The following is a 19,157-nucleotide window of genomic DNA, read 5'->3' on the forward strand; positions in this document are numbered from 1 at the left end:
CTTGAGCACAATCTGGCCCTTTATCATCTTTATGGATATAACTATACTAGGAGCCTAGCTGCCGTAGTGGTATAGATAAATGTACATTCTTTTCTATTCACATGAGCACAATCACATATTAGCACACAAGACATGTGAAGTAACAGCTGACTGTACAGATGCAACCATTCAATATGTATGAGGGAAAACTAATTGCAAAATAGAAATAAAAAATTGGATTGATTTACTTTTTTCCCAGAAGTCTTTTTTTTTTTTTAACATTTAATCCTGTTAGTAACATCCAAGATTAAAAGGTGATTTAAATTTAGTTTTATTTGGATATTTTTCATTCTAAAATGTCCTGGACTGCATTCTCTTCTCACCTGCTCTGGTGTAAATAAGGAATAATTTCACTGAAGTAAACCTATTTACACTGGTGTGAGACGAGTATGTATATGTGAGAGGAGAACCAGGCCTCCTATTTGTCAGTCAAAGCAGTTCCCTAATTCTGTAGTGAGTAACAGAGGCTGCCTATTCAGTTTGACTTCAAATCTGAGAAGAAACATCTGTATCACATTTTGTCAGTCTTCATTACTCAAACTATATTTAAATCATACGCTTTTACGTTTGAAAAGTGATTCTTTAAGTGACATCTTTATGCTAAATTTCCTTTTATATTTTTTCTTGTCACAATGTTAATAGTGAAAATTGCATAACCACTCCTATATAGCATTTCAGGGGAAAATACTGCATACTTTTTTTTTTAAAAAAGTGCCTGTTTTTTATCTATATAAAAACTTGTATGGGTAGAAGAAACATATTAATTACAATACATTTTACATAATATTTGCTACATGTTCCAGTAATTATTTCAAGTTTTTCAGGTTATCTGTAACCCTAACACCATCTTTGCCCATAGAGAGCTGGGGCATAGTTTGATTGTTTTCTGAGGCAGGAACTATTTGTCAGGTTTGTCTTTATATCTATCATGCTGACGTTTTCTGTGGATAAGTCATATAGCAAGTGCAATCACAGTATGATTTTAATTTTTGTTTCAAATAATACAGAGAAGCTAAGAATGTACCAGGGCCACTAAAATTACAATATTTTACTTCTGATTTCAGTCATGCACACATGGAAACCTCTAAAACAAATCCCCATTAAAAGTTGACCAAGTCTCTTTTTTTTTTTTTTATTGACAGTTTTCAGGGATTGGTTCTGATTCTAGTCACAGGCATTGCTCATAGTACAAATTATAATGAAACTGTATACTCCAGCTTCACCTGAATATAAGCTTGTTTATAACAACTGCATGTGTAATAACCATTTGCTATCTTCACATCAACTGCTCCTTTCTTCTTACTGACAGTAGTCACATGCCCTTCACATTTGCAGACTTTAGTGCGTGCCCATTTTATAAAGCTAGAGTAGTGTATCCCAATGCACCTTCTGAAGGAACTACAATTAATTTATAATTGGAAAACAGTTACTAGAAGTAGAAGATTAATAAAATTAGGTCTAGTCCATGTGTGAACATCAGAGTTCAAAAGCAGAATTTAACAGATTGAAATTTAGACTTAAAAGTAGTAATTTGATGATTTTGATCTGTGGGGGGCATACAGAATGTTTTGCTTTATAAAGTGATGGGGGATATGAGTGGTTCTAATTATTTCTGCTACAAAACATGTCATTTAACATCACATGCTCCTCGTATAGTGTACTAACTAATACAAGTTAGTTCATATGCATGCCAAAGCCATAAGAAAAATCTCTAAAAGAAGGCTGCTATGTGAGCTATTTCTTTCACACTGCACTTTAGTCATTGTTCAGGTATCACAGAAGTAAATAACCTCTTGTATTGATTTAACAATCTCTGTGATAATCTGAATTGCAAGGTGTGTGCAGAACAGGCCTTGGCAGTGCAGGTGTGTGCAGAGTTGGCCTTGAAATTACTACAGTAAAAGGCAGACAGACACTTGCTTTAGCATGCAGAAGTGCCTCTAAGGGTGGAGCTGAAGATGCCAAGTATTGGTCTTGTCCTAGCCTGTTCCTTCTAGAAAGCTGTCTCCACAACTACACAGAAATTGTGCTAGTGCCATCTTCATTCTCATGAGATGTTGTGTCTTATTTGTACTCCATTATCTTTATAGCTTTTTATATTTAGTCCTTGTGTATTGTCTGTATGTAAGTGAACTTCTGTACACTTAGCCTATAAATTTAGTATAATTTTTTATAAGGTTTAACAAGTGAGTTTTTAAAGTAGGCTTCCCAAACTATATTTTGGCACCTGAATGAAGGGCTACATTTTCAAAAGTGTTGAGCATCCAACACTGGAGTTGTGTGTTTTTTGAAAACTAGGCTACTAATTTTAGTGCTTAAAAGGGGACTCTGAGCTAGATTCAGGGACTTAGGTGCCTCACTACCATTTTAGGCAGTTAAGTTCAATATCTAGGCACCATTGAGATCCTCAAAACCTCCACTTATACTCCCTAACTTTATAGACACCTAAGTTTCTGCTGGTTGACATGCACAGAATCACCCAAGTTCTTGCTCACGTCTATTCCATGTTACGTGTTCACACACTGTGTGCACCGTTGCTGGAGTTTTTTTTCTTCCCAGTGTATCTGTAGGACCAGCTCTATTGCCCCTGGAGGCCCATTCTCATGTGCCAATATAAGGAGTGTCGCCAGCCCTTCAACCTCTCAGTTCCTTCTTACCACCCATGACGGTTGCTGGAACAGTCTTCTCTCTTGCTTAGGCATAGCAGGCTAGCTCTGGTCTCCATCCTCTCAACGCCATTCACTGGATCCCAGGCATTGATCTCCAGAGATCTGTCTCTGTTCTCTGGCTGTGTGACACTACTCATGCAAGCCCAGCACCACTCACTCGAGTCTCCACAGTCATTCCCCGATACCAAATCCTCACTCCCCAGAGTCCCATTGTAGCTGGCTAGAAGGCGCAACAGTACTGCCATGGCCCTCCTTATGGAATCCTCAAAGAGTCAGCGCCGCCACAGAAGAGGCATCATTGCCCAGCTTACCAGATAGACATCGGTGCTCGTCCATCCATGGGCCCCAGGACAATGGCCAGTGCATTGTCAGTACTGGAATCAGTGGGGGTTCCTGCTGGCACCTGGACAGTTTTTTGGCAACCCCTGTTGATGTTGACCTCTGAGCGAATGTCTGCAGCCCTATCTCAGCCAGTGCTGGAACCTGTATTGGACTCTGACTGCGGCATTGAGAACCCCGTGGTACTCCCAATTGAAGGGGCCCTGGAAGAGACTGTGGATCCAGCTCCTCCCCTACCAGTTGCTTCTTCCTCATCTTCCCCAAATGAGGTGCTCATGTGGCCTGTTAACCCTGTGGCCCACGACAATCTTCAAGCCCACCAGGAGCACCTCAAGAGCATCGCTTCAATCTGGGCCTCGAGGTGGAGGATCTCAAAGAGCTTACGGACCCCATCTTTGACATTTTGGTGTGGCTCTGCGCATGCACCAAGGGGTGTTCAAAATGGTGAAGGCGCTATGGCAGACCCACGCATCTCTGCCCCCAACTTTTAAAAGGGCAGAAAAGAAGTATTACATGCCCACAAAGGGGTATGAATACATGTACTCCTACCCACCCCCGGGTTCACTAGTGGTCACCACAGCCAACGAGCGCGATAGGCAGGACCAGGCCAGCGCAACCCAAAAAAACGAGGCAAAATGCTTGGACTCTTTAATGGTAGAATGGAGGCTCACAGTAGAATAAACCTGTTACATATTGCAAACCAGCATGTGCTGCTGGGGCGATACAATTTTGGTGTCTGGAACACCACGGCTTGATTTAAGGATTCACTGTCCCAAGGTGTGCAGCAGGAATTCTTGTCCATTGTGGAGGAGGGAAAGACGGTGGCGAGAACCTCCCTCCAAGCTGCCTTGGACATGGCAGACGCAGCTGCCAGGTCGATGGCATCAGCAATCACTATGAGGGGAGGCTCATGGCTGCAGTTGTCAGGGCTGTCACGGGAGGTGCAGGACCTTCTGTTTGAAGGGTCGTCGCTATTTTCCAACCGGACAGACACAAAGCTGTGTAGTCTTAAAAGACTCGAGAGCCACCAGGGCAACCCAGGGATGACACCAGCTTTGGGAGAGCTGTATTTCAGTCAACATGCCTGTGAACTCCTAGCTCACCGCCAAGGGCACTGCTTGTGAGTTACCCGATATGGAATAGACATGAGAAAGCACTTCGAAGAAGAAAAGATAGTTACTAACCTACCGTAACTATTGTTCTTCAAGATGATGTGTTGCTCATGTTCATTCCATGACCTGCCATCCTTCCCTGCTGTCAGAGTTGATGGCAAGAAGGAACTGAGGGAGCAGAGCCGGCAGTGCCCCCTATACTGGTGCATGAGTGTGGGCCTCCAGGGGGCAATAGAGCTGGCCCTGCAGATAAAATCTGGGAGAAAAAATCTCCAGCAATGGTGCACACGTCACATGTACACCTGACATGGAATGGACATGAGCAGCACATCTTGAACAGTTACAGAAGGTTAGTAACAGTCTCTTCTGAAGCACTCTCTATCTCACACCTAAGCCCTGGCAGGATTCTCAAACTAGGAACGCCCTCTCAACTTCACCTATGGGACCTGGGCAGTGTCCCAGAATATCTGCTGATATGGGAGATCTGTTTTCAAATCAGTCACATCTATAAGTACTTCCTAGGTTGTGTTTTTATAGACAAGTGAGTGTACAGTAAAACCTCAAACATATGACCACTATAAAGGATTTGATGATAGTTGTCTGGTAGGCCCACCCTACTTAAGTTGCCTGATTCTTCCCATCATGAAACTGTGTTCAGTTGCCTATAACTTCGCAAAACTTTTTAAACATTTGGGCTGAAATTTTCCATGCTGGGTGTCTACTTTGGGGGGGGGTGGTTTGTTTTATTTCAGCCAAAATGGTACAGCCATTTCCAAGAATGAGGCTAGGAAAAATGTTTTGTACATGTTAAAACATTCTTGAGACCTTTTCTTTGAAATGCTCTAGTGTCCCTGTGCTTTGGAGCAGCAATGAGAAATTTGTCAGCCTTTGTGTCAGATGTACACCTTTGGTATCCTCATGATGGACAGGGAGACAGTGGGCCAGCTTGCTAGGATGGGGAAGAACACAGATTGGACAAGGAGCTGAGGGAAACTAGAACTAGCTGGACAAAAGGGAGCGAGAGTAGGAGGCAGTAGGTGGAGAAAATGGTCATGGGGAAGCAGAGACGTACCTCCATAGGGAGATGGCGTGCAGGAGGATAATTGGGACTGGTTGGACAAAGAGCTGAGGGAGATGGGGAGCACAGACAGAAATTGCATTAGGAATCCAGAGACAAGGTAGGCGAGGTAATGTTTTATTGGACCGGCTTCTGTTGGTGAGAGAAACACACTTTTGAGCTCTTAAGAGCTCTGTGTAATTTGAAAGTTTGTCTCACCAACAGAAGTTGGTCAAGTAAAAGATTACCTCACCTAACTTGTCTCTTTAATATCCTGGGACCAACGTGGTTATCACAAAACTCCATACATTAGGAGCCCAGACAGAGACTGAGAGGCACTACAAGGAGAGAGGAGAGTACCGGGAATGTCCAGGCAAGGATACTGAGACTAGGATGAGAAGCCTAAGGATTTTAGGGCCTTACCAAAGTCACAGTCCATTTTGATCAATTTCATAGCCAAAGGATTTTAAAATTGGTCAGTTTCACATTTTTTCAGATGTTTGCACATCATGACCATTGGAGTCCGCCTTCTGATAGCGGGGACTTCGGCTGGGGCACTCCTAGCAGAAGGGGGAGATTGGATCCACTTCCACAAGCCTCTTCCAGCTGCAGGAACCTTCAGGGCTGCTGCCAGCACCGGAGCTTCCTACAGCAGGGGGAGGCACTCTGAGGTGGGTCTGATCTCCCCCACCCCCAAGAGATGCCATGCAAAGGAAGGACAAGTCCTGTCCCTCCAGCCTGGTGGGGGCTTGTAGCTAGGTGCCCCCATCCTGGAGCACTCCCAGCAGCTAGGGGGATATGAGATTTCATGGGGAAGGGCTTATTTCATGGTCCGTGATACATTTTTTTTTCTTTCATGGTCGCGAAATTGGGAGGGCCCTAACTATAGACCCCAACTGAAAAAAGGGGACAGGACTGGGTCAGGGACAGGTTGGACAGGATGAGGCAGAAGGGATCAAGCCTGGGGGAACTAGGAAAAAAGGCTGTGATCACAAGAATATACTCCCCTCGATAGTCTGAAATGGAACTCAAGATTACCTTCTTTATAAAGAACTTTTAAGATCTACTCATGAAAAGTGTTCTATAAGAGCTGGATATTATTCTTGTCTTGCCATTCTCCTGCTGTCAGCAACTATGTCTCATCTCCCTCTAATGCTGGTCCACATGGAGGATGACCACCTCCTTCTGCTATTGGTTACTCATCTCAAGAGTCAGGGGTCTGTGTAGTGGATCTTAGGTTCCAGTCCTGTTGAAGAACCATGTAGGTGTCAATATAATGCCACATGATGGGATTTCTATTTTTAGTCTGCTTTTAAAAAAACCTAGGATATTACACACACCAAACTATGTGAAATAAAAGAACACTGAAGGTTGAAAAGTCAAGCACTCAAAAGTTAGGAAATGCCAGAATGAAGGTTACCTGTGAAACCTTAATTTGTGTCCATGTCCCTCTCCCCTACAATTTTTAATTGCATGAGGACATACTGTTTTTCCTTGAGGCCACTGCCTCATTCAGTGCAAAGGGTGGACTTACATTGGGGATGAATCTGAGTTGTGCAGTAAAGGAGGCTATCTGTAGGACGCCTGCCTCATTTGTTGCAGAACCTGGAAGGTATGTATATAATGAGAGAGGATTATAGGAATAGGAAAAGAGGGTCTCGTGGTTAAGGCAGTTGAATGCTGGTTTGGAGAACTGGATTCTATCTCTGACTTTCCAACAGATTTCCTGTGTAATGTTAAGCAAGTCACAAACACCAAAAATTTCACACATGGTCGCTAACGGTTCTTCATTTTCTTGGTGCCCAACTTGAGACCCTGGGACAGGATTTGCAGAAGTACTGTAAAATCTCAGCTCCAACTGAAGTCAGTGGGAGCTGTGCTTGAATATATAAAGTGCTAAGGCTGCTGATCAGGTTCTGGGTGTCTCAAATTGGGCTCCCAAAATTAGTGGATACTTTTGACCTTAATCTTTCTGACCCTCAACTCCCCATCCTGTCAGACAGGGATAATACTGCCTTACCTCACAGGTTTTGTGAAGAAATGTTTATGATGTACTTGGATACTGTAATGATGAGCTGCATAGGAAAGGCACTGAATAAATTAATAATTCAGTCTCCTAGGAGGATTAGAGTAGTGTGCAGTAAATAAGATCTAGGGCCATACATTGTTCAATGAGGATAAAACAAAATATTGAATAGCTGCTCATTAAGTGAATACCATCCATCTTGTGCACTGAATAAGGCATGGGTCCTGTGAGGGGAAAAATAGTATGTGATCATGTATGTACAAGGGGCCCATGTTAAGGTTATACAGGCAACATTAGTTCTGGCATTTCCTAACATTTCCGTGCTTGACCTTGCAATCTTAACATAGTTTTCTGAGTGTAATATGTGTAGAGATGAGTAAAATTTGACTTGGCAAACACACTTTTTAAACCCAAGACACCATGAATGCTTTTAAAGGATTAAATAAGATCATTCTGGAAACAGTGAACGTAAGTGATGGAGTTAGTTTTACTTTTATAGCTAATTTTTATATTTATTCCAGTATTTTTTTAGTTACCAATAATACTAGCCATAGGATTGTTTAGAATTAAAAAATTCTGACGTTTTAAAGAAGTTTGAACACCATATTCAAACAAAAACAGAAGTAAGCTGCATGGAATTAATTCTTTGTGGTTTATGATGTCCACAAAACTTTGTTTTTTTCATTGTTCTTTTCAACTCAGAGTTAGTTTGTATCTTGCTCTCGTCAGTTCAGTCATTGTTATGCACAGTCTTTCTCTGTGCCAAGGTATCTCCCATAAATCTTGGGTGGAGTCACATGCACACTGAAAAGTTCTGCTTTATTGTTAACTGCTTTACTCCTGCAAATGTGACTGAAAGTGGCTTGTGTTAACAATACTCCTTTCATGCATAAAGATCACAAACTGACTCAATCCATAGAGAAGAATCATTTCACCAGTCACTGCAGTACAGCCACCTCTGGGGTGAAATGTTGCAACAGTTTAAGAGCGCATAGTTTAGAAAAGAATCCTGTCCAAATGAAAGTGCAGGGAGACTTTTTAGTAGATGTCCTGGCCAAATTCCAATTTAGTCTAACTTATTTTATTTATTTAATTAACTAGCTTATGGAATAATGACTTGTTCTTACATAGTGCTTTTCATCTGTAGATTTCAAAGCCCTTTATGAAGGAGGGAAGGATCATTCTCCCCATTTTACAGATAGAGAAACTGATGCACAGAGAGATGAGATGACTTGCCCAGTATCACCCAGCAGGTCAGTGGCTGAGCTGGAAATAGAGCCCAGGTCTCTTGAGTCCCACTCCAGTGGTCTGTCCTCTGCCTCCCTGTGCCTGACTATGGGGCCTCAAATCTTGCATCTCATCAGAAAGACAGCATCTTAAGTAGCGAATAGTATTGAACCAATGCATGAGCATACCATCTCTAAGGGAAGAATACCACCTATCAAATCATAAACTTTACTTCCTTCAGCCTTTGGGTTTTCCTTGCCACATTCCCATACACATAAGACCCAACCCTGCACAGCATAGGATTTCTGACAAGATCATAGCTAAGTTGAAACATACAAAACCAGCTAAACCATGTAGAATGTAATAATTTCTAATTGTTAGATTGTGAGGTGATGCTGAATGAAGTATATAGCAGGGCTCTGTTCTAATATTAGAGGCAGAGTACTTTTAAATTCATAGCTTGGATAATGGAGTAGAGCATATGCTAATCAAACTCAATGAAACAAAATTGGAAAGGATCACAAAAAACTTTGAGACGTTCCTCAGCCATTTTAGAAGTTTTTATTAGAAAAAAATAAACCTTAAAATGCTAGAAAAGTTATTTTCTCCTTCCTCCCTCCCCTGCCTAATTAGTAATAAATGGCTGGAGCGGGGAGGAAAAAAAACTTCTTGGAACAGAACAAAGTTTTCAGCTCCAAAGCAGAATTGTTCAGAAAGTTGTGAGCATGGGAAAATACCATTATAAGGAAAACCTCAATATTAAACTCACCTACCAGTGAAAATTATAGTGAAGGTAATGCACTACAAATCTTTATCATTACAAAAGCAATCATTCTGGTGACTTGATACTAGATATTCCATCAATGCAGCTATTTAAAAAATTAACAATGTGCTTGAGTACACTGTGAACTGTTTGCTGTATTTTTTTTAATTTTCTGTAACAGTACTATATTTTAGCTGTATATTATTCTGTATTTTTTACTTGTACCACAAACCGCTCAGGACAGATTGTAACAGAAGTCCTTAAATACCAGAAGCCTCTCTGCAGCAACTAATTGTGATCACACAAACAGGCAGTTAAAACATCAATACAAATATTCAGGAGAAGTAGGTGAATTCTTTAAAGGTCATCATTTCATGTAAATGATGCTAGCAATAGACTAAACATTTTAAAAGAAGAAAAAGCATACAACTGATATTTAGACCCTTGAGTGGTTGCTTGGAGTAGTTTTACCCCCCCTTCCCCCTAATGCACACAAGATTATTGTAGGGAGGTAGGTTTTGGTACTACCACTCTTACTTCTGTGCTGCCGCTGGCGAGGCGCTGCGTTCAAAGCTGGATGCCTGGCCACCAGCCACCGCTATCCTGCTTCCACTGAAGGCGTACAGAAGAAAGTGTTTCAACCTTGCAACCCCCCCTCCCCCGCACCTCCCTTTTGGGTCAGGACCCCCAGTTTAAGAAATGCTGGTCTCCACTGTGAAATCTGTATAGGGTAAAAGTACACAAAAACACAAATTTCATAGTCCATGACCTATTTTTCATGACGGTGAATTTGGTAGGGCCCTAAATATAACACATGCCTTTTTGGTGGTTGTTTTTTCCATAGCTCAGTAAAACTTCCTCCTTCCCCCAAATCAACAAAGATAACATTTTAAAGATTAATGAAATGTGTTTGAAATAAAACACAAACCTTTTTCAACTTCTGAGGGTGGAATGCTGTGAAATAGAGCAATGGGCTGTATGGTGCCTTCTATGATGGTGCTGCACTGTCTGCTCTTCTGCTTCAGTGGGAGCAGTGGTCATATTCATAGTGCTGCATTCACATTGCACAGGACTCTACACCCCTTCGTAGCCTCCCTAAGTCTTGCTTCCCCCTGTTGCAAAAAGGGTTGCCAACTCTGACTGAAGCTGTTCCAGATTCCCTCCCCCCCTATATGTCATTTTCTTAAAATATCCTATTAAAACCTCTCTGATTGCTTTCAATAGTCACCGGAAGATCAATGCCAATTGCAGGAGCCTCCAGGCCAATCCTGGAGGGTTGGCAACCCTAGTTGCCAACCAAACTAGTTCTGGTACAAGAGAGCCCTGCACACTCTCAGAGGAGGGGGCAGGATTTGCCCCTAGCAAAATATTTGGGTTGCTTTTAAAATTACATACAAGTACATCTTAAAACAGGGTATTTGAAAACCATGTCCTCTTTACTGTACCAGCAAGGACATATACTCAGGCTTTAGTGTTTTTACTAAAAAAGAAATAACTCTCAACACCTAAATATCATCAGGAATAGCAGCTTCTTTATCTGCTTTAGGTGTGTGAGGAGTGGATGTATTAAAAAGACACTGAACACAGGTCTTAGAGGGTTTTTATTTTAAAAAAAAAAAAAGCCTTTCACTTACTATTAAAGTTCATTTCTTGTAATTTAGGGAACATGTATAGTCTAATGATTTAAGATCTTAATAAATAAAAGTATTTTAAAGCATGCATGGTTCCTGATAGTTTTATAAGGCTGCATTTCACGAAACAAATATAATGGCCTCCTTATTGTGAAACTATTCATTTTAAAAAAAGGCTTGTTTTTAGAGTGTGGTTTTGGACTTCCAGCCGGCTTACACAAGCTCAGTAGGACTCCACCCTAGTCCTGTACAGAGAAGCAATTCACAGGACTGTCCATTGTTCTTTTTGGTTTCTGCATGCACTCTGATCTTAAGTATGGGAAAGTGTGGAATATGAAAAATATTAATGCAAAAGAACTTTAGCAGCTCAAATAATGCTCAGTCCTGCAAGGTGCTGAACCTATGGAGTTTCATGGAAGTTGAAGGAAACTCAGCGCAACACAGAAGTGGATCTTTTGAAAAGAATACAGCATAACTGTGCTTCCAGTAAAAGTATCTTATAATGTTTGATGCTATTGGTAATTCAGCAGTGGTGTTAACTGTATATACACTTGCAGCGTGACAATTATATGTATGCACCTGTGTCAGTAGGAAAAACTGAGTTTGTTTTTTTTCACAAAATTTCAAAATAAAATAATTCAGACTGCTCCTAGACACACACTTTCTGTTGTTTTCCCAATTACTGCACTGTTGCTGCTCAGTTATTATAGTGTAAAGCAGGTCAGGGATCTAGAGAATATCAGGCACTGTAAAAACTAAACTGGAGCTCAATGGATCTGAATCTGCCACTCTTACTTATGCCAAGTGGTACCTTACTCAGTAAGCAGTCCCACTGAAATTAATGTGCCTACTCACAGAATAAGTTGTTCTTCAGCCCAATACAAGCAGTAATATCTGTGAGATTATTCGATTTTTTTTTTTTTGCTGTTTTTGTTCATTTTTCCTTTTCTCGCCCCCCTCCCCCCCCCCCCATTTTGTCTTTTTGGACAATACATTTTAGGAGTGAGGTGTTGCTTTTAATTTTGTCCATTAAAACCAAAAAAGAAAAATCAGCACTGTTAGTGTGGGAAAGAAGTATCAATAGCATCGTTTTACAAGGAAAAAAAAAAGTCACTACTTGTATAGTGCAGTTTGTTACCTGCTTGGCTTATTTGTCTTTGTTGGTCAAACTGTGGTTTAGGCAGTTTTAACATATTGAGAGCTCAAGATTACCAAAAGAACGTTTAAGCTATGTTCTCTTCCAGCAATCATCTGAAAGGACTCACCCTTTATTGCCAATCTGCTGAATGTTCAGCAATCCCAGAATTTATGGCACATAACATAGGATTAAATAGCAGCGATGTTCTCTCTAATTTTTTCCACCCATGTGTGGAATAAATTATGTGCACCAAGGTAAGGTGAGGATGTGCACCATCACTGGAGGCAAAAAACCTAGATAGAATTTTTTTTTTTTTAAGTTACCAATAGGGATAATTAACTCTAGCCAAGACAAGTTAGGCATTTTAGAACTCACTACTCAAAGAATTAAATTTAAGTGTAAGAGAAAAATAAAAATTATGAAATGCATAGACCAGTCAAGAAACTAAAATTACACACTTTGAAAGAATAAAATTACAGAGAATATGTGCGTTGCAGGAAGTATCAAGAAGTAACAGTGCTGGGAGGTGTGTGACGCACTGTGTGTGTGCTGGTTGCTGGGGAAGTTTCTGAGAGACGCCCATCCGCTGTCTCTTTAAGGCACTCACTGAAAGCTCCCCTCCTACTGAACAATGTCATGTCCCCCCCCCCACCCTCCCCAGTATGCGGTACATGGGGAGGGGGTGAGACTGTGTGACAGACAGACAGACAGAGATTGTGTGTGCTGGCTGCTGGGGAAGTCTGTCTCTTTAAGGCACTCACTCACCAGAAGGCTTGTTCAGACCTCAGAGCTGCAGCGAGTCACGAGTCCAGAGCCCTGTCCCCTGCTCTGTGGAGATAGAGTACAGGGGAGGGGTCACGCTGATATCAGCACTTTCTTTCCTCCCCTGCTCTGCACGGCTACCAGGAGGGTCCTGGGAGCAGCTGCAGGAGCAACAAAGCTGCAAAGCAGTGGGGTGGAGGGGCACCTGAACATGCTCTGCTGGCTTGGTATGCGCGGCTCTGCTAATCAACTGCAGGGCACTTGACTCTCTCCTGGGTGGCCGCCCAACTGCTCATCTTACAGGGAACGCATGATTGCAGGCCTTCGAATGAACAAGATAAGATCTACATTTTAAATCATTTAGAACTCCTGTATGTTTCCGACTGAATGCTTCACTCACATCCCTTTCCTTTTTCCCCTTCACCTCTTCGCATACAAAATTATCTTAAAACAATGTTTTAGACAGATCTTTGTGAAAACCAGGGACTTCAGAGGTTCCTGCGAATAGTTTTGTAGTTTTTGGTTCGAGTCCATCAGTTTGCACAAAATGCTGTTCCCCAAACTTCTGCTTTCAGTTTTGCAATTAAACAAACCCACTCAAACAAACCAACAAAAATCTAAAAATCTAAACTGAGTTTTAGCTGGTTTTATTTTTAAAAAAAGTTGCAATTTGCAAGCTCCCTGCAATTTCAATGGAAAATTATACATTGGCCTAGGTTTACTGGAAACTGACCCAGGTTTGCTTGGCAGGTATGTGAGTGAGCCTTAGCAAGCCTTTCTATTAATGTGGACTACATTTTTAGTTTTGTAACTAAACTTCCTGGGTCCAAGTCTGGTGTCTACACTTCAAAAAGGATGTTGAAAAAATTGAAAGGATTCAGCAAAGAGCTACAAAAATGATTCAAGAGCTGGAAAACCTGCCTCACAGGGAAAGGTTCAGTAAGTTCAATCTATTTAGTTTATCTAAGGGAAGGTTAAGAGGTGATCTGATCATGATATACAAGTACTTAGATAGCTAAGTTATGACAGTGAGGCTCAGGCTCTTTAATGTAGCAGGGAAAGGTACAAGATCCAATGGTTCAAAGCTTAAAGCTAGACAGATTGAAACCAAATAAGGCATTTTATTTTTTAACAGTGAAGGTAATTAATGATTGGAACAGCTTATATAAGGACTTGGTGGATTCTCCATTACTTAGTGTTTAAATGAAGATTGACTGTCTATAAGAGTTGCTGTAGCTCAAACAGAAGTTATGGGTTTGATACAGAAGTTCCTGTGTGGATGCCCTATGTTATGCAGGTGGCCAGATTATGTGACCATAATGGTCCTTTCTGCCCTGAAAATTTATTAAACAAAATGAGTTTCCACACATCAGCTGGCCCAAGTTGCTGTTTCTTTTAAGCATCTCTGAATATAGAGCATTAATGTTTATAATAACCCTTCACAAATTTTTCTGTAAGAAGTTCTTTCCTATGTCAGTGTTTTGAAAATGAATACACACACACACACCCAAAAGCTACAATGTACCTGACTTCTTCACAGGTAGTGAGGAAGGGGGTACAAGGTAACCTCCCATCTTGGTAACCAATGACCTGGCCTCAGTTACTCAAGCCTTTGTCACCGCTCAGCTGGACTAAAGCAATGCAGTATGCAGCTGGGCAAGACTGAAATGAACTCTCCCAGGAACTAGGGACCGTTGGAAACCCACTACCTTCCACTCTAAGTGTAAGGTGTATTTCTTTTACTTTAACTACTAAAACATATAGCAACATATGTATGTATATAATATATATTATTAAAAATTCAAAACCAAAACATTCCTTTGCACACTCATCTCTTCTTAGGAAGAGAATGAGTCCCCTTTGTGGATGGCCACTAGTGTGCTGGAGTTCAGGTACTACTCAGGTCATGAGCATGATATAAGAAACTACATTGAATAGGATGCAGACTAATGCCAGTAAGGCACAATACAGCCTTATATATTATTTTATTTATTTCTCTTTACAGGTGCATCAGAACAACAAGTGTTATAACAAATTTTAATTAGTCATTGTTTTTACCATGCTTTGAAGATATATATCACTAAGTGCCAAGTATTAATTATTAAGTTTACCTAGGAGTACAAGCCAAGATCATGGGTTTTGTTTCTGGACCGGTGTCAGTGAGCATACAAGAACAGCTCTAGGAACAGGGTGCCCAATCCAGCTCCCATTGAACTCAAAGGGAGTTTGGACTTGATTAGTTAAATATGCACCTTCTGCAGTAGCTGAAGCACAGCACTGTTTACATTCTAAGGTAAGTTATTTTCATTTGGTCAGTAGATTGGGAGATTTGTGTGTGTGTGTGTGTGTGTTTTAATTTAGAATTTGGAGGAAACTTACACAAACTCAATTCTCGGCAGATAGCACAGGCCAGCAGTAATTGCTAATATATCAGGAATCATTGTCCTATTTTTAAGCACGTTTCGCATTCAGTGAGTCTCATCTCCTCCCACTTATGTTTTGTATAAATCAGCAGGAAGTGAAAGGAGAATGAGACCTTCTGAGATTTCAGAACATTCAATAAAATTATCTTCTATGATTATTTCATGCCATTTAATGCTGAAGCTTGTTTTGAAGGGTATTGATTCCAAAATTAATGTCATATGAAAAGCTATTTAAAACTTCACCCTGAATTCATAATTAATTATATTTGCTTCCTAAAATATTTGTTCACCATACGCCACCCATATCAGAGCTTAAAAAATTTAGATACTTGCTGTATCAGCAAAAAGAAAAGGCGGACTTGTGGCACCTTAGAGACTAACAAATTTATTTGAGCATAAGCTTTCGTGAGCTACAGCTCACTTCATCGGATGCATTCAGTGGGTTTCCTACTTTAATGTAGTTTAATTTTGTTTTGTTTTTTAATGTTCAGCATCCTTTGGGATTTAAATGTCTGATTGTTATGCTGAAGTTGAAGGGGAAATAATGACTTGCATTTTTACGAGATAAATGTAATTACTGCATTTTCCAATCATTAGGTAGGACATGATATTAAATTAATAGATTGAGAGTCTGTTGCAGTTAATAACAGCAACGGTTGAATGCATGTTATTACCTAATTTTTATTTGTTTGTATTTGATTTACAGATGATGCATTATAAAAAAAAAAATCCTACAGTAAAGAAACTTTTCTTTCAGAAAATCATGTGTAATTTGTTTAGACGTTCAACATATACATTTTTATATTCAGTGCCAGATCAAGCCATAGCCAAATATCTAGGGTCACAGCTCCTGGAGTGATGTGAGAATATCAGTTTTAATTTAAAAAAAGAGAGATTACAACAAAATGGTTACAAAGAAAACCTTTAAAACATGAACCAAGTGTAGTCAAAGCATTGATGGCTGTCTGAAACTGTAGACAGCCTGCTACCATAGTTCTAAAAAGAGTCTTACCAGAGATTACTTAAACTGGAAGACATAAGTGAAGCAAGTTATTTTGTTCTCTTTTGTGTTCAGTTATTTTGTATGTCTGATAGCACTTTGAATAGTAAGTTTCACTGCTTTCTGGATGGTTTCAGAGTGGTAGCCGTGTTAGTCTGAATCAGCAAAAAAACGAGAAGTACTTATGGCATCTTAGAGACTAAAATTTATTTGGGCATAAGCTTTCATGGGCTAAAACCCCCTTCATCGGATGCATGCAGTGGAAAATACAGTAGGAAGATATATACGCACAGAGAACATGAAAAAATGGGTGTTGCCATATCAACTGTAACAAGACTAATCAATTAAGGTGGGCTATTATCAGCAAGAGAAAAAAACTTTTGTAGTGATAATCAGGATAGCCCATTTCAAACAGTCACTCAATTTCAGACCTAAAAGTCATAATTCTCCAACAAAAAAACTTTAAAAACAGACTCCAACGAGAAACTGCAGAATTGGAATTAATTTGCAAACTGGACACTGTTAAATTAGGCTTGAATTAAGACTGGGAATGGATGGGTCATTACACAAAGTAAAAACTATTTCCCCATGCTAATTTTTCCCCTACCGTTACTCACACCTTGTCAACTGTTTGAAATGGGCCATCATGATTATCGCTACAAACGTCTTTTTTCTCCTGCTGATAATAGCCCACTTTAATTGATTAGTCTTGTTACAGTTGATATGGCAACACCCATTTTTTCTGTTCTCTGTGTATATCTATCTTCCTACTGTATTTTCCACTGTATGCATCCGATGAAGTGGGTTTTAGCCCACGAAAGCTCATGCCCAAATAAATTTGTTAGTCTCTGAGGTGCCACAAGTACTCATAGTTTGTTTTGTGGATGTATGGTCGCAAATCCTGTCTCATGCACTGCTCGGGGGGAGCTATGCTCATCCCAAACCATGGCAAGAGGGCCTTTACCTCCGTCCCAGCAGCAGGCTTCCTGCTGTATGAGTCTTGGGTCCATAAAGAGTCTCTTTTCTAGGCAAAAAGAAAAGGAGTACTTGTGGCACCTTAGAGACTAACCAATTTATTTGAGCATAAGCTTTCGTGAGCTACAGCTCACTTCATCGGAGGCACAGAACTAGGAAGCAGCAAGAGTAAGGGGCCAGGTGAGGGAAATCCCCTTTAAGCTTCATAAACCTGTGTAAGCCTGGGGAGCAATGGCTCCCCCTCACTCCTTGGATCCCCTACACAAGGCCAAGGAGCAACTGGAACCTGTTTGTTATTCCACAGTCCCTATATGGATCTGGAAACTGAGGCAGGATCGTGGAGTCTCAGACCCCTGCACAGAGCTAGGAAGCAATGGAAGCCTGGGGCAGGGATCCCCCAGCTTCTCTCAGAGAACTGTACAGAACCAGGCAGCAATGGAAGCTTGTGGAGGATACCTAGAAAGCATCCCTTCGTCCCTCCTCATCTCTCTCCATGGAGTGGGGAAATAGTGGGAGCAGGGAAGTAAGGCAGCAGAGAAGGAGGGGTTCTTCACCCCCATGATTCCTCTACAGGTCTCAGGAAGGAGTTTGGAATCTGAGGAGCTTTGCCTTAAGAGTGCTGCTGCTACCAAAGAGGCAGGAGTATCATCTTGATAGGACGGTAGGAGAGAGGACCTGGCACATTTGTTGGTGTTACTCACAGGCCTGCTCCTCCTACCATATTGTAAAAATGGGGTAGAAAAAAGAAAGAAAGACAAGTTGTGCTATTTAAAGGATATTGTATCAAAAGTTTAAAGTGGTTTGCAAATAATTATTAAAAGAAAAAAAAACGCAGGTGACCATGTCTCTTTAAAGCTCATTGAAAGGGCTCTCCTAGAGTGAGTCGTCTGCAGCTGTAGAGGAACCCTCCGAGGCAAACTTCCACTAAAGCTTGCCTTCTCCCTTGAAACTAAATAGAGCTGTCAGAGATCCCAGAGACAGGGGCAGAAGAAAAATACCATGATTCATTTCTTCTGAGTTAGATACACATGGGAGATTTCCCTAGTGTGCCAATGGTGTTTTGTTTTTAAATCACACAGATCTGTACAGGCAACATTGTGCAGCTTCAGACTCTTACCCACAAGACTGAAATACCCAAAAGCCCATCCCCAGGAAATGCACAATAGTGTTGATATGCCTGTTGCTACTAAGGAAGTGGTTTCTGTTATAACCACCCAGCAATCTGCCAAAGCCCAGAGTTTGGAAAGTTGCCAGGCTAAATCATACTAAAAGTTTGTTTCCTTTTTAACTCTCTTCTTAACAGATCTTTAAGGTATTGCTGCATCTCACCACCATTTTAAAACTACCTACAAATGTCAGGCTTTTGAGCTGCAAGTAATCTACCTTTTCAATTTAAAAAAAAAAAAAAAGACAAGGCCTCAGAGAATCAAAATTTCCAATAATTAATGGAAATTACTCTCAAATATGATACAGTGGTGAGATGGAGGCTAAGGCAGCTGAGGCTCAGGAATTATCCACAACTGTATCCCCCTCCTGTCAGTAATCCTTTTTTGACCCTTAGCTGGCACTAGAAATATAACATAGTACTGCAGAAAATGCAGTGCATTACACCAGACAATGTTTTGATCTTTGAGACATCAGGCGCCCCCTAGTGGACTTTTTCCTTTGAACATTTGAAACACAGTCTTTCCACAGAGGACTGCATACTGTACATATTACAATATGGCTGTCAGTTTCAGAGCCATTTTTAGTTTGCATGTAGAATGGTGACATATGCTTTCACTTTTATCTCACTGTTGTGCACATAATTCTTGTTTAATTTTTTGACATATGTAGGCATTATTTTTCCCCATGCATAAAATGTAAGCTATTCCAAATATACACACCATCCAAAGGCAGTTTGATTCTCTTGGACACACAGAAATGTCTTGCCTCAAAAATAGAGAAAATAAGATTGTAAGTCTACTCAACAGTAGCAGTCATTGTTTAATATCCG

At 40.7% G+C, this 19,157-nt stretch overlaps 1 long non-coding RNA gene across 1 annotated transcript in view; it reads left to right on the forward strand.

Annotated features, from left to right (window-relative positions):
• Window positions 1-19,157, forward strand: part of LOC144930123 (uncharacterized) — a 45,711-nt gene that overhangs the window by 18,004 nt on the left and 8,550 nt on the right. The window contains exon 1 of the long non-coding RNA XR_013635215.1: window positions 1-15,056. This exon is cut by the window's left edge and continues 18,004 nt beyond it. This is a non-coding gene — a long non-coding RNA (uncharacterized LOC144930123). The remainder of the gene's footprint in view (window positions 15,057-19,157) is intronic.

This window comes from Lepidochelys kempii, chromosome 1 (assembly GCF_965140285.1).
Source record: "Lepidochelys kempii isolate rLepKem1 chromosome 1, rLepKem1.hap1, whole genome shotgun sequence".
NCBI lineage: Eukaryota > Metazoa > Chordata > Testudines > Cheloniidae > Lepidochelys > Lepidochelys kempii.